Below are 16,935 nucleotides of genomic sequence, written 5' to 3' on the forward strand. Positions count from 1 at the left end.
TGAAAGAAGCAGAGGTTCAAGGGATGTACTTTGAAGATGAAGGAAGGAAGGGACCACAAACCAAGGAACTCAGGTGAACTTTAGAAGATGGAAAAGGCAAGGAAACGTTCTTTCCTGGAGCCTCTAGAAAGAACAGCACTCTGCCAAAATAATGACTTTAGCCCTGGAAGACTCATTTCAGACTTCCGACCTCAGAACTGTAATAAATTTGTGTTGTTTTAATCCGCTAGGTTTGTGGTCATTGGTTTCAGCCGCAATTAGAAACTAATAAATACAGCATCCTACCCCAGATAGCAGGCTACCTAAATTCTATCCACTTTGGCTCAAATGTTAACGGAAGTCTACCTCAACCTGCATCTTCATGATGTTTTCACTCAACGATTTCAGTTCAGAATTTTCTATCCTCCTGTGACCAGTTGTATAGATTTAAAAGATCTCATTTATTTAACAGTTTGCTGTGTTGCAGACCTCCAGCTGAGGCTGACAGTGAAAAGCCAGAACTCCTACCCTTAAGGGGCTCCTAATCTATCAAGGGAGACAGACATAACATGACCACCTTAATCATATATATCACATACACGATTGTGTTACATAACTAATGTGATTTATGTGTGTATCACATATCTAAAGTAAATGTATACTGCCTTAGAGTATGATCTTTCATTTATATGTCTTTCTACATAGAGATTGTAAACTTCTGGCAGGAAGGGACAATTTCTTTTTTTTTTTTAATTGGAGTATATTTGCTTTACAATATTGTGTTAGTTTATACTGTACAGCAAAGTGAATCAGCTATACGTATATATATATCCCCTCCTTTTTGGATTTCCTTCTCATTTAAGTCACCATAGAGCACTGAGTAGAGTTCCCTGTGCTATACAGTAGGTTCTCATTAGTTATCTACTTTATACATAGTGTCAATAGTGTATATATGTCAATCTCAATCTCCCAATTCATCCCACCCCCCCTTTTCCCCTTGGTGTCCATATGTTTGTTCTCTACATCTGTGTCTCTGTTTCTACTTTGTAAATAAGATCGTCTATACCAAGTTTTTCAGATTGCACATATATGCATTAATATACGATATTTGTTTTTCTCTTTCTGACTTACTTCACTCTGTGTGACAGTCTCTAGATCCATCCATGAGGAAGAGACAATTTCTTATACTGCTAAGTTCCTCAGTAATGGGTCTTTTTTTTTTTGAGCTATGTTCATAACTTTTAAAAGCCTGATAGAAAAAATATGCTTTTCTTATATTAGGATTACATGAATCATCATTTCAGAATTATATTTTATTTAGTAAAGACTTTTTTAAAGTTTGAGTCCATAGTGGATAAGGGGAGAGAGTTAGAGAGGAATCTTTTTTTTCGAACCAACAAATGTACTTCATCATGAAAAGATCATTGAACAGGAGTTAAAAAGCCAGAGATCTTGTTTCGGGACAAATAAGTCTTCTGCAAAATGAATGAGTCTGATTAGACGATCTCTGAGTTTCTTTCAGATCTAAAGTTCTTTGGTCTGTAATCTTTTCTCACAACCCAAAAAGCACAATGCCTTGCATGTGAGAAGGACTAGATAAATGAAGTGATCTGAGTGCTATTTTAGAAGTAGCAGAATGTTTTATATTTCACACATTGCTAAAGTGTATGCATCTCTGTTTCTAGAACAAAGTGGGGTTCTCAGACTCAAAGTAAAATTAAAGTTCAGACTTAGGATAAAATGACTTATTCGAAAATTAATTTAGATGAGTTAATGTACCATACCAACTTAGCATATATGTAATACCTCTTGTTCTCTGTTAACTCAAAAAATGTCACAATGTTCTAAAACACCTTGCAGCATGAGGGAAAGGCTGTTTAGCACAAAGTGAGGTGGAGATTTGGCAGTCAGTGGGTCAATTTGACAAATGTAGGTTATGAGATTATGATTCATTCTAGGGCAATTATTCAAAATTCATCAATCAGGATGCTTCTGGTAAACTGATTAATTCTTCAACTGACAACAATTAGAAATAATGGATAAAATTTAAAAAAATAAATATTTGAAGACATCTGAGAGTTACCAAGACAGAGGTTGAGGGGCCAAGATGCTGGAAAGAAGAGAAACACAAAAATGAACCCAACTTTTGTTGCCAGTTTCTCTCTTAAGGCATTGGGTAATTCACAAGTGGAAGATGAAACATGAAAAAGCTGAACAGAAAATGGTGGCTAAGAGGCTGAGTTTCTACCAGTGTTACAGCTGGAGAAACAATATTGGAATCTAGGGCCTACCAAGAAGGTGGGACCCTTGAAACAAAATATTCCAGGCTTTCATTTGGAATCCCCAAAAGATTGCATCCTAGGAGTAAGGATGAAGTAGAAATAGACAGCCTTCACAAAAAACAAAATCCTTTATCACACCAGATCAGTTGGATTAAGGTGATCTGTTCTTACTCTGAATACCTGCCAGAAGCAAAAGTACATCATCTCTGGAGGACTGTAATATCACACAGAGCCTCAAATTATCTCCATAGGTTTTTATCCCCAATGTCTGGCAATTTACCAGGCATACTAGCAAACAAAACCAAATGATCAAAAATCAAGGGGAAAAAACTCCAGACAATAAATATAGACCAACAAAATAACCTGATATTTGAGGTAGCAGACAAAGGGTTTAAAATGATATATTCAAGAGATAAGATGACAAGGTGGAAAATTTCCATAGAGAACCGGAAAGCATGCAATAAAGCTAAACAGTACTTTTACAACTGAAAATTTCAATAATGGAAATTAAGAATTCAATACGTTGGGTAAAAAAGCACATTAAAGCAAAACAAACAAAACCAAAAAATATAGATCAGAAGAAAATATCTGGACTGAGGAATCAAGAGAAGAAAATACAAAATTGAATGTAAGAGAGACAGGGACATAATGTAAAGAGGTAACGTGTATGACTGGACTGTCAGGAGAGGAAAGAGAGAATAGAGCAAACTCAGTATTTAAATAATGATCAGAGTTCCCTGAAACTGATGGAAGATGTCAAGCCACTGATACAGAAGTGCTATGGACCCCAAGCAGGATAAATATAAAGAGTCACTCTGGGGCCTAGATTATCTAGAACAAGTTACTTTGGCAGACTGCTCGTTTTCCCAATTAAAATAGTACAGTTTCCACCTGAGATGTAAGCAGAAGATATCAATTAGGATTGCCAGGAAAATTCCTTAAGAGAAATAGAAACTGTCACACTCCCTTTGTCCTTGCCCATTTCCTCCTTCCTGCTTCTTAGAATGAGGCATGATGGCTGAGTTTCAGCAGCTATATTGGTGCATTATGCCAAAGTAGTAGTTAATTTTCTGTGTCAACTTTTCGTGTATCAGATTCCTCCCTTTTCTCCTAAGTTTTATGTTTTACATTTCAGTCTATGATCCACTTTGAGTTGTTTTTTGATATCAGGTATGAGACTTAGGTTAAGATTTTTTTTTCTTTTCTCTTTCCCTTCCCTTCCCTTCCCTTCCCTTCCCTTCCCTTGGGATGTCCAATTTATCCAGCATCTTGAAAAGGCTATCTTTCTTCCATTGAACTTTTTGCACCTTTGTTAAAAACCAGTTGGGCATATGCATGTGGATCTATTTCTGGGTTCTCTGTTCTGCTACATTGATCTATATGTCTGTCCCTGTGACAATACCTCACAGTCTTTATTACTATAGCTATATCATGTCTTGAAATTGGGTAGACTAAACCTCCCACTTTATTCTTCTTTTTAAAAAGTGTTTTAACTATTCTAGTTCCTTTGCCTTTCCATATAGATTTTAAAATAATCTGTATTTACAAAACAATCTTGCTGGAATTTTGCTAGGAATTTCATTAAACCAGTATATCAATTTGGAAAAAATTGACATCTTGACTGTAGTGGTTTCCCAATCCATGAGCATAGTATGTCTTTCTGTCTATTTAGATCTTTAATTTCTTTCATCCGTGTTGTGTAGTTTTCATGATGGAAGTTTTGTACATCTTTTGTTATATTTATACCTAAGCATTTCATTTTATTTGAGTGATTGTAAATGGAACTGTATTTTTAACGTTTTAGTGTGTTTATTGCTAGTATATAGAAGTATGATTGAGTTTAGTTTGCTTATCTTGTATTCTGTGACCTTGCTGAACTCACTTGTTAGGTCTGGGATATTTTTTGTAGACTTCTTGGGATTTTCTATGTTGACAATTATGTCATATGAAAATAGGGACAGTTTTATTTCTTCCTTTATGGTGTGTATGTCCTTTATTTCCTTTTCATGCCTTACTGCACTGGCTAGAACTTCCAGCACTATGTTGAATAAGAGTGCTAAGAGTGGACATCCTACCTTGTTCCTGATCTTAGAAGAAAAGCATTGTCTTTCCATTAAGTATAATGTTAGTTGCAAGTTTTGATAGATGCTTTTTATCAAGCTGAGGAATTTCCTCTCCATTATTTTTCTGAGAGTGTTTAACATGTATTGAATTTTGTCAAATGCTTTTTTGTATTGATTGGTATGATCATGTGATTTTTCTTCCTTAGCCTGTTAATATGGTAGATTACATTGATGAATTTTCAAGTATTGAACTGGCTTTCATCCCTGGAATAAACCCCACTTGGACATGATGTATAATTCTTCGTACATATTGTTGAATTCTATTTGCTAATATTTTGTTAATGATGTTTGCTTTTATTCATGAAGGATAGTGGTCTGTAGTTTTATTGTACTTTTTCTCATTTTGATATCAGAGTAATGCTAGCTTTATAAAATGAATTGGGAGGAATTTCCTTCTTTTCTATTTCCTAGGAAGAGGTTTTATAGAATTGGTATTAATTACTCTTTAAATGTTTGATAGAATCCTCTACCAGTGAAACCATCTGGGCCTGGAGATTTCTTTGTTGGGAGTTTTTAAATTGTGAACTCAGTTTCCTTAATAGTTATATGGATACTATTCCAATTATCTCTTTCATGTTGTATGAATTGTTGTAGTTTGTGTTTTTCAAGGAGTTGGTCTATTTTGTCTAGGTGGTTAAATGTGTGTAGGGTTGTTTGTAGTCTTCCCTTATTCTCCTTTCGATGTCTGCAAAGTTTGTAGTGATATCCCTTTATCATTTCTGATACTTATATTGGCATTTTTTGTCTTCTTTTTTCTTTGTTAGTTTTCTAGAGGTTTGTCAATTTTACTGATCTTTTCAAAGCATTAGCTCTCTGTTTTGTTGTTTTTCTCTACTGTTTTTTCCATTTTTAATTTCATTGACTTCTACTCTTATCTTTATTATTTCCTTCCTTCCTCTCAATCTGCCTTCTTCTCTTCACCTTTCAGAGTCTTTTAATATTTGTTTTATATATAATGTCTGGGTTCTTAGGTATAGTTAATGGGAGGAGTAGGGAAAAGTATCTCTACTCCATCTTCCCAGACTGTATATTTTGCTTTTGTGTGGATAATGTCCTTGGATTCTACTGACCTTAGGTCAGGTTCAACGTTATTCTTTTCTGTGTTATGGGACAACCTTTGAAATATGGGTATATTGGGAAATAGTTTTTTTGTGATGATTTTTCATTCTTGCTGTGATGGGTGTTCAGCGTAATTATTGAAAGTAGATAAGACATAACTTAGAGCAGGGGTGATCTAATATTTACAGTAGATCTAAAACTTTTCCTACACTTCTGCTAGATGGCTGCTGCCATCAGGACTTCTCCCACATAGCTGACTTCTTGGTGGGGAGGGGAAGGAGCAGTTGGCTCAGAAACCTTGTTGTCAACTTCTTTTCTCCCTCCCTCTTCCTTTGCTTCAAAATGGTCTCAAATCTGGAAAGAGAGAAGAAACACCATTTCATGATAGAGATAGCAAAAATCATGCTTGGCTTTGTAGTATTTATATATAAAAATAGTATATATATATATATATATATACACACACACACACACACACACACACACACACACTTCAGCAGTTTAATTGTACTCATATTAACTGTGGGTCCGTTTCGTACTACAATGGTTCTTACTTTTTGATTTCCCTTTATCATTCTGATGTGAAAATCATGTTGAAGGGGAAATTGTTTTTGCATATAATGAGTATAACTTGCATCCTAGGGGCCTTGAAATGCAGTTTACTAAACTAGATACAAAAGACAACAGTCTAAACATAGATTTCTTCATAGTCAAGCTCTTCCTGTGAAGGTTTAAAAAAAAAACACAAAAAACCTAGGGAATTGTCACACTTCCCATTGTTATTCACATGCTTGTTTGGGATTTGATGGTGGCAGCTGCCAGAGGCCTGACATTTCAGCAGGGAGAGAAACAGGACAAAGAGTCAGAAATCTCTGAGCAGCACTTTGAAATTCACTGTAGCCCCTGGGCATTCTGGAAAATGTGGTAATGGTTGTAGAATTCGGATAGATGATTCCTATATTAAAACAAATTCGATTACGTAACAACATGTTTGAACACTACGGAATACAGAATTAAAATTCCACCAAATCCTATCTGTTGCTTTAAATTCTGCTCCTTCAATGGCTTGCCAGCCAAGTCTACAAATACTGTTTATCAAGAAAGGACAAAGTGCTGGGCACTATACTTGGGGGCTGTTGGGGATACAAAGATGAACAGGCCCCAGTCCTTGAATCTGAGTAAATCATCTAGAGGGTCAATAAAAATGTATACAAGCTACTGCTCTAATGTGCTTGAGATGAGGCTTCATGAAGGAGTTGCCATTTGAACAGAATCTTGAAGGATTGTTTGGTGGCTGCAAGCAGCAGAGATGGACTATGGCTAATTGAAAAGGGAAGGGGGGAAGGAAAAGAGGGGAATCTATTGGGGATTGTGGGAGTAGCTCCTGAATTAAAATAAAAGCTGAACCTCTAAGGGAATAGGCACTGTGGATTGATGTATGGAGACTGGTGGCCGATTTTTTTTCAGAGCGTGGTCTGTAGGATGGGTCAACTCCAACACTATAGGGTTGGGTCACTCCTCTCAAGGTACAGATTTCAAGGTAAGAGGGCCTGATAGGTATGACTTGGATCATGAGTCCACCTCTTGGCCAATGCAGTGCCAGGGGAGTCATTCCTTAAAGGAAGATCATGAGCTCTAATCGAAGGCCAACCACAGACAGGTGGAGGGAACAGCTGAGACACAGAGGTCGGGAAATCAGGAGCATGTTTGAGCATCGCAGAGAATCTAGTCTGTCTGACGCATAAAGTAAAGGAGGGGCCTAAGGTGGGAGAGATGAGGAAGGAGAGGCCGATTGGAAGTGGTTGGTGGAAGGCCTGGGTCACTGTGTTTGAAATTGGGGAGAGAATCAGTGGCTGGGGGTGGCAGGAGCAGATCTGGTAAGACCTGTTCTTTAAGAATACTTTTCTGGAAACAGACTTGGGTTGTGAAAAGAGAAGACTGGCTTCAGGAAGGTCAAAAAAGAGGTTGCTTAGCTGAAAAGGAGTCGAGAAGGCTTAGAATGATACTGTACTTACCACTAAACTACATCAAGCGTGAAGACTTTTACGCATTTTTATTTTTACCCAGCAAAGGAGACAGCGCATGCATTATTTACCCCTTTTAGTACGAAAGCTGGAGTGGCTAAGGACCTGTTCTAGATCCCGAGATGGTAAGGGAGAGCCAGGGCTCACCTTCAGGCCATCTGCCAGGGCTCCTCTAACACGTGAGACCCTGTAGCGGCATCCAGCCAACTTTGCTTCATTGCACCACAGGCCGGATCCCTTTTTTCCCACCACCAGGATAATGCCCTTTTGAGGTTGCGCCCTTGAGTAAACAGCTCCAGTCCGTTTGAATCTTAGCTTGTGCCTGACGTGCTTATGTGGGTTGAATGGGGTTTTTCTTCCTCCCTCTTGAGAGAGGATTTCCCAAGAGGAGTTTCAAAATAACCTGTGGTCGTATTGAACCTGTGCTCAGCAGCTGAGCGTCCGGACAATGATAGCATGGAAGGAAGCAGAACAGTGGTAAGAACCGTGGAAAGTCCAGTGGCTTACATTAAAGTCCCTGCTTTGCCTCTTTCTAGCCATGGGACCTTGTTCAAGATAGTTGCCTCTCTAAAGCTCAGTTTCTTCATTTGTGATGTGGAATTAGTAAGGGATCGACTCCATGGAGTTGCTCTGAGAATTAGATGAGATAATGCTTGTAGAGGCATAGTAAGTGCTTAATAATGCTGCTACTATGTTGTTTTTGTTATCTCAATTAAAATATGGCGGGAGAAGGATTCTAAATAGTTTTGTGACATTTGAGTTTCGGTGCCATCTAGTGGCCAGGAAATTTCAGAATGTGCTATGGGCCTGGGTGTTGCACCCACAGATGACAAAAGGGCCTGTTATTCTGTAGCTGAAGGAATTGCTGCTAACTGATTTCAAAGGTGGGTCTTGGGCATGCAGGCCAGGACCAGGAATATTGTGTGACCTCTTTACTGGCCTGAGTTGCATATAGAGGATAGTTTTGCCTCTATAGACAGAAAAGGAAGTCAGACCTTGGATTCTCTGGTGCCTCCTCTTCCTTGGACTGGCCACACAAGGGAACTCTATGTTTCCAACAGGTGTAGCAGCCACTTGGGGCAATGCAGACCCCAGACCAACTTGCCAGTGGAGTGGTGAGGAATGTGATTATGGTGGTCATGTGGTTTGTGACTTATAAGTGGAATGACATCAGTAAGTTACTTAACCTCTTTAAGCCTTTGCGGGTGTGGAGAGAAATAGTACCTACTTCACAGGGTTTTCCTACGAATGCATGTCTGTGCTTAGCATAGGGCCTGATACAGAGAAGGTGGTCAGTGAACATTAGCCATTCTTAGTTTTCACTTTTTTTGATTTTTTTAGATTGAGGTATAGTTGATGAACAATATTTTATAAGTTACAGGTGTATAATGTAGTGATTCATAATTTTTAAAGGTTATACTCAATTTATAGTTATAAAATATTGGCTGTATTCTGTGTTATAGAATACATCCTTATTTATTTTATACATAATAGTTTGTACTTCTTTATCCACATCCCTATCTTGCCCCTCCCCCTTCCGTCTCCCCACTGGTCACCACTAGTTTGTTCTCTGTATCTGTGAGTCTGTTTCTTTTTTGTTGTATTCACTAGTTTGTTTTATTTTTTAGATTTAAGTGATATCATACAGTATTTATTTTTCTCTGTCTGACTTATTTCACTTAGCATAATACCCTCCAAATCCATCCACGCTATTGCAATTGGAAAATTTTCCTTCTTTTTTATGACTGAGTAATATTCCGTTGTATATATATATATACCACATCTTCTTTATCCATTCATCTGTTGATGGACACTTAGGTTGCTTCCACAGCATGGCTATTGTAAATAGTGCTGCTATGAACATTGGGGTGCATGTATCTTTTTGAATTAGTGTTTTCATTTTGGGGGGATATATACCCAGGAATCAAATTGCTGGGTCATATGGTAGTTCTATTTTTAGTTATTTGAGAAACCTCCATACTGCTTTCCACAGCAGCTGCACCAATGTACATTCCCCTTAGTTTTCACTTCTGTAGTAGACTCTTGTATTAAAGGAGGAACTTTCATTCATTCATTCAATCAATCATTCAATGGATATATATATTAAGAACCTACTATGTACCAGGAGCTGAGCTAGATGAAAAACTGAGCTAGATGAACTGAACATACATAAAACAGACACAGCTCCTCATGGTTGGGGTGATGGGCGATGACTTAAACAAGTGAATTCCAGGGGAGCTGTGTGTCATTGAGCTTAAGTTGTAGACTGAACAAAGGACCTTTCATGGAGCATCATTCACATCACAGACATCGTAGAGTTGTGCAAATTTACGTGACACTTTGAAAGTAGATGGGAGTTAAGTTTCTTGTTCTTAAAAAAATCAATACCTTACAATGATTTTTCAGAAGATGAAAGTAGTGCTTTGAGGAATGGCTGTGCTTTCCTAATTTGCCTAAATGCACTGTATGGGCTGGTGGTGGACCTGGCAATGACATTAAAATATACTTGGATTCACCTATTATTAATATTCGCTTGAATATTATTATTATTCACCCATTATTAAGGCTTTGGTGGCTTGGGTGACCAATTTCATTTTGTTGAAGGGCTAAAGAGCATCCTATTTATCTTTAACCTGTCTATATAATCAATATAATAATCCTCCTCCTCTCCTCTACCTTTTCTGCACATTAGCATTATGTTTCTGAATATTTTCTGCCTTCAGTTCACAGGAATTTAGCAAGCTCCTGAAGTCCCACTTCTTTCAGAAAACCACTCTGCAATATGTATTACAGATGGAATAATTCTCCTAGGCTAAGTTCTAAAGCAGTGATTTTTTTTTTTTTTGCGGTATGTGGGCCTCTCACTGTTGTGGCCTCTCCCGTTGCGGAGCACAGGCTCCGGATGCGCAGGCTCAGCGGCCATGGCTCACGGGCCCAGCCGCTCCGCGGCATGTGGGATCTTCCCAGACAGGGGCACGAACCCGTGTCCCCTGCATCGGCAGGCGGACTCTCAACCACTGCGCCACCAGGGAAGCCCTAAAGCAGTGATTTTTATGAAGGGCTTGGTGAGGGGCATTGAGGAGAGGAGAAATAGCTGTGTATGCTTGGGAAAAACATGTTCAGTATGAAAATATATTAAGTAATATATAAAGCAGTGTATGACTCTATACATGAAATAGTCTGTATTATACGGAACAATAGAAAACGTGTATTCTTTTCATTACATAATCAACAAAAAAGTAAAGCTCAACAAAATTTTCCTGCCTGGAAGATAGACTCTTCAGGGATTCTTAGGGATATTCCCATACAGGGGAACATACTAAATAAACTCTGGTTGAGACACTGGGTAATATTTTTTCCATTTATCAAAATGGAACGTGGATTAAAACAAAATTGGCAAAGAAACCAAAGGCTGGAAAATGTCTGTTTATCTGGTTTCAATTATCTTCTAAATGAACATTGTTTGGGAATTCCCAAATAATAGCAATAACGATGATGGTGATGACATCGATTTTTGTGCCAGGCTCTGTGTCAGGAACATACCACATGGTACCTCATCCACTCCTCACCTTGTCAAGGAGGAAGGTAAGAAAATTTTTAGTGGTAAGACTGCTACTGTTGCCACTTCAGCCAAGCTCGGTGACTTTCCTGGGGTCGGTTAATTCTTGTCTTTCTGGGACCTGCATGCCTGCTTCGGTGCTGTTTGCTTCCTGAAAAGCAAGCCCCTTCTTTGATCCTACTTGGCAACGTTTTTCATAAATTCATTTCCCTTCATTTAAGTGTGTTCTGCAGCCCCTAGAGGATAATTAAAAAGTTAATTTTATAATAGTTAATATTAGTGTAGCTCTTCAAGGTCAGAGTCTTCTACCAAAATCCCACTTCTTTTATATTTCCTTTTCAGCTTCCATTGTTGAGAGGTTCTGCAAAAAAGATTTCTGTTTACATACTGCTGGCAGGGAGAGAGCAGAATCTTTCCTCCATCGTTGTTTTTTGACTTTAAAAAATTTGGCTTAAAAATGTGTTTTTGTGAGATCTTCTTTTTCATTTTGTTCTGTGGGACTGATTTGTTGCTAAAAGTTTTGCCTAAAAGCTACTATTACTGAATACGTTTCCAGTAGATCCTAGACTGAGATGGCATACTTTTAGAATTTCTTTTTAGGCAGTTAAATTAGGGAAGAAATGGCCACATAATTAAAATAAAGCTGTTTGGTTGCTGGCCTTTAGCATGTGTTCTCCAAAGCATAACGATTGTTTGAAATCTCACTCCCCTTTATGCTCTTAAATGGGCACCTTCAGTTGCATCAGATGCCGTGCTATGTCTATCCATCCTGAACTATAACTCGTTTCTTGGTGCTGTGCTCTATCATCTATTTATTCTATGAAGGCTGGTGTTTTAGAGGACTGTATGTGAATCTATTTCTTGGTGGTGCTGGTGGCTGTAGTTAATGTTCTTACTTCCCCTGATGGCTTACACAGGAAGCTTAAGGCGCAATGAGACTATAAAATCCCGACCAGAGGAGAGACCGTAATTTCAGCTACAGACTAAGCAGATAACAGACGATGGCTATTCACTAATCAGAAAGATAAGGGAATGAGTTTGATTCCTCATTAAAAGCTTTATGGTTTAAGTCTTTTTTAAAAGAAAGCTCTGGGTCTTAGCTTATTAAGTTACATAAACAGAGTGAAGTGCCATGGGGGAGAATGGAAACTCTCCGTGTGACCTATAATTAGAAAATTTCCACACAGAGAATAAAAACAGAGACTGTGTGCCACTTCCTGACCCCACTCACCCATAGAGGCTAAGCCATTGGTGGGAGACAGATAAGAAAACACCAAGGAAAGGAAACCTGAGTAGTCAGTCGGCCAGTTTGCTGTGATGTGACTCAGCCTGAGATCCATGCATGGAACATGCCCTTGTAGTTTAAATCACCTCCAAGGCAACAGTAAGGAGAAAGGCTTCCTAGTGCCAAACTCTACGCTAGGGAAGAGCAGTTGCTGTGTGATTCCTGGGTGTAAGGCAAGGAATCAGAATCCTACTCTCCTACTTACTCATTTTGTGACTTTGGGAAAATATACTTTTCTGAGACTCCATTTCTGCCTCTGTATCTTCCTCCTATGTATCCCCATAGATCCTGAAATAGGATGAGAATATTGAGCCCACCAATTTGTTGGTCAGTCGATTGGTGAACTGTTTGAGGACAGAGATGGTTTCCTAAGCACATAACACAGTAGCTGACCTATAGTAAATGCTCAATTAATATTAATTGAATAAAAATATGTGTGTGTGGAGAAAAGGGAACCCTTGTGCACTGTTGGTGGGAATGTAAATTTGTGCAGCCCCTATGGAATACAGTGTGGGGATTCTTCAAAAAAATTAAAATAGAACTACCATACAATCCAGCAATTCCACTTCTGGGTATTTACCTGAAGAAAACAAAAATGCTAACTTGAAAAGATATATGGAGCCCTATGTTCATGGCAGCATTATTTACATTAACCAAAGTATGGAAGCAACCTAAGTGCCCATCAGTTGATAGATTGATAATGAAGATGTGGTATATATATATATACATATATATGTATGTATATATGTATATATATATATACACATATATATGTATATGTATACACACATATATATGCAATGGAATATTACTCAGCCATAAAAGGAATGAAATCTTGCCATTTGTAACAACATGGGTGGGCCTAGAGAATATTATACTAAGTGAAATGTCAGACAGAGAATGATAAATACTATATGATTTCACTTAAATGTGGAATCAAAAAGACAAAACAACTGAACAAACATAACTAAACAGGGCTTTCCTGGTGGTGCAGTGGTTAACCATCCACCTGCCAGTGCAGTTTGAGCCCTGGTCCAGGAGGATCCTACATGCCTCGGAGCAACTAAACCCGTGCACCACAACTACTGAGCCCGTGAGCCTAGAGTTCGTGCTCTGCAACAAGAGAAGCCACCGCAGTGAGAAGCCCGCGCACTGCAACGAAGAGTAGCCCCTGCTCGCCGCAACTAGAGAAAGCCTGCACGCAGCAATGAAGACCTAGCGCAGCCAAAAATAAATGAATAAAGTAAATAAATTTATTAAAAAAAATAACTAAACAGAAACAGAGATAGAGTTACAGAGAACAAACAGGTGGTTGCCAGAGGGGAGGAGGATGGGAGGAAGAGAGAAATAGGTGAGGGAGATTAAGAGGCATAAAGTTTTAATTACAAAATAAATGAGTCACAGGTATGAAATACACAGTGTGGGGAGTATAGTCAATGATTATGTAATATCTTTGTATGATGAAAAATGACAACGAGGGCTTCCCTGGTGGCGCAGTGGTTGAGAGTCCGCCTGCCGATGCAGGGGACACAGGTTCGTGCCCCAGTCTGGGAAGATCCCACACGCCGCGGAGCGGCTGGGCCCGTGAGCCATGGCCGCTGAACCTGCACGTCCGGAGCCTGTGCTCCGCAACGGGAGAGGCCACAACAGTGAGAGGCCCGCGTACTGCAAAAAAAAAAAAAAAAAAAAAATGACAACGAGATATAGCATGGTAATAATTTTGAAATGTATAGAAATATTGTATCACTATGTTGTGTACTAGGAATTAACATAGAGTTGTAGGTCAATTACACTTCAAAAATAAGCACACAAACAAACTCGGAGAAAAAGAGATCAGAGGAGGCAGGGGTGTGGGGAGGGGAATTAGATGAAGGTAGTCAAAAAGTACAAACTTCCAGTTATAAGATGAATAATTACTAAGGATATAATGGACAACATGATAAAGCTAATTAACACTGCTGTACATTATACGTGGAAGTTACTAAGAAAGTAAATCCTAAGAGTTCTCATCACAAGGAAAAAATATTTTCTATTTTTTTATTGGAGTATAATTGGTTTACAATGTTGTGTTAGTCTCTGCTGTACAGTGAAGTGAATCAGCTATATGTATACATATATCCCCTAACTCTTGAGTCTCCCTCCCACCCTGCCATCCCACCCCTCTAGGTCATCACAGAGCACCAAGCTGAGCTCCCTGTGCTATACAGCAGCTCTCTACTAGCTATGTATTTTATACATGGTAGTATATACATGTCAGTGCTACTCTCTCAATTTGTCCCACCCTCCCCTTCCCCTCCTGTGTCCACAAATCCATTCTCTACGTCTGCATCTCTTTTCCTGCCCCACAAATAGGTTCATCAGTACCATTTTTCTAGATTCCATATATATGCGTTAACATACGATACTCGTTTTTCTCTTTCTGACTTGCTTCACTTGCTATAACAGACTCTAGGTTCATCCACATCACTACAAATGACCTAATTTCTTTCCTTTTTATGGCTAAGTAATAGTCCATTGTATATATGTACCACATCTTCTTTATCCATTCATCTGTCAATGGACATTTAGGTTGCTTCCATGTCCTAGCTACTGTAAATACATGGGGTACATGTATCTCTTTGAATTATGTTTTTCTCAGGGTATATGCCTGGTAGTGGGATTGCTGGGTCATATGGTAGTTCTACTTTTAGTTTTTTAAGGAACCTCCATACTCTTCTCCAAAGTGGCTGTATCAATTTACATTCCCACCAACAGTGCAAGAGGGTTCCCTTTTCTCCACACCCTCTCCAGCATTTGTTGTTTGTAGATTTTTTGATGATGGCCATTCTGACTGGTGTGAGGTGATACCTCACTGTGGTTTTGATTTCCATTTCTCTGATAATTAGGGATGTTGAGCATCTTTTCATGTGTTTATTGGCCATCTATATGTCTTCTTTGGAGAAATGTCTATTTAGGTCTTCCGCCCATTTTTGGATTGGGTTGTTTGTTTTTCTGATATTGAGCTGCATGTGCTGCTTGTATATTTTGGAGATTAATCCTTTGTCAGTTGCTTCGTTTGCAAATATCTTCTCCCATTCTGAGGGTTGTCTTTTTGTCTTTTTTATGGTTTCGTTTGCTGCACAAAAGCTTGTTAAGTTTAATTAGGTTCCATTTATTTAAGGATGTAATGGACAACATGATAAAGGTAATTCACACTGCTGTACATTATATGTGAAAGTTATTAAGAAAGTAAATCCTAAGAGTTTTCATCACAAGGAAAACAAATTGTTTTCTATTTTTTTAATGACGTATCTACATGAGATGATGGATGTTCACTAAACTTATTGTGATAATCATTTCATGATGTATGTAAGTTAAATAATTGTGCTGTACACCTTAAACTTATATAGTGCTGTATGTCAGTTATATCTCAATAAAATTGGCAAACAAAATCCTGATATGGTGACTGGCACATAGTAGGTGCTGGTTAGAATTTTGGTCCTATTTCCCTGATACTTTTTTTTTTTTCCTTAAAAAATATGTCACTAGGACTTCCCTGGTGGGGCAGTGGTTAAGAATCCGCCTGCCTATGTGGGGGACATGGGTTTGAGCCCTGGTCTGGGAAGATCCCACGTGCCACGGAGCAACTAAGCCTGTGTGCTACAACTACTGAGCCTGTGCTCTAGAGCCCGTGAGCCACAACTGAAACCCGCACACCTAGAGCCCATGCTCTGCAATGAGAAGCCACCGCAATGAGAAGCCTGCACACCACAACGAAGAGTAGCCCCTACTCGCTGCAACTAGAGAAAGCCCCCATGCAGCAACAAAGACCCAGCGCAGCAAAAAGTATAAAAAAAAAAAAAAAAAGCTGGTGGCAGAAGTATGTATAGACTCTGATCCCATTTATATAAAAATGCACACATATATAAATTTGTGTACACATAGAAAACATCTGAGTACGCTGAATGCAAAAACCACTGTCGAGAGGAGATACTTTGGAGAGTAGAATTTGGCGGAGTGTAGTGGGAGAACTTTAACGTTTTTCTTTACAAACTTTCATAATACTTTATATTACGAACTCCTGTGTTATTTGAATTATCATGGATTTTTTTTAAGAATAAATGAGGGAAAAGTTGTAATGAGAGAAAGTAACACATAATGTAAGGAAGAGAATTAGAACCATCAGTACTCAAAAGAAGAACATTAGTTGCCTTTGGAAGTCGTGAGTTCCCCTTCTCTGGAGATATCTGAAGTTTACTTTAATGGTTACACTTATCACCATTTTAAACCATAATCCTGGGCCAAAAAGCAGGAATTAGGCTATTTCTATTACTCTTTGTTATAAGATTTCCTCTGCTGATGTTGTTTTCTTTATTCTTTTTAGTTGTAGGATTATCATGGGATATTTCCTGAATGGCTACTGTGTTGTAGACATCGTGCTTTACATACGCAATCTCATTTAATTCTCACAATAATGCATGATAGCATGATTATTATTTCCATTTTATGGATGAGGAAACTGAGGCCAAGAGAGGTAAAACAACTTACTCAGTGTCACAGAGCTAGTAATGTGGTGAAGATTTGGGGTGTCAAGTCTTTAATATCCTTTTTTTTTAAGCATCTTTGACCTCTCCCATATTACATC

At 38.5% G+C, this 16,935-nt stretch overlaps 1 long non-coding RNA gene across 1 annotated transcript in view; it reads left to right on the forward strand.

Annotated features, from left to right (window-relative positions):
* Nucleotides 1-16,935, forward strand: part of LOC132519342 (uncharacterized) — a 79,097-nt gene that overhangs the window by 26,201 nt on the left and 35,961 nt on the right. The window lies entirely within an intron of this gene.

This window comes from Lagenorhynchus albirostris, chromosome 4, assembly GCF_949774975.1.
Source record: "Lagenorhynchus albirostris chromosome 4, mLagAlb1.1, whole genome shotgun sequence".
NCBI lineage: Eukaryota > Metazoa > Chordata > Mammalia > Artiodactyla > Delphinidae > Lagenorhynchus > Lagenorhynchus albirostris.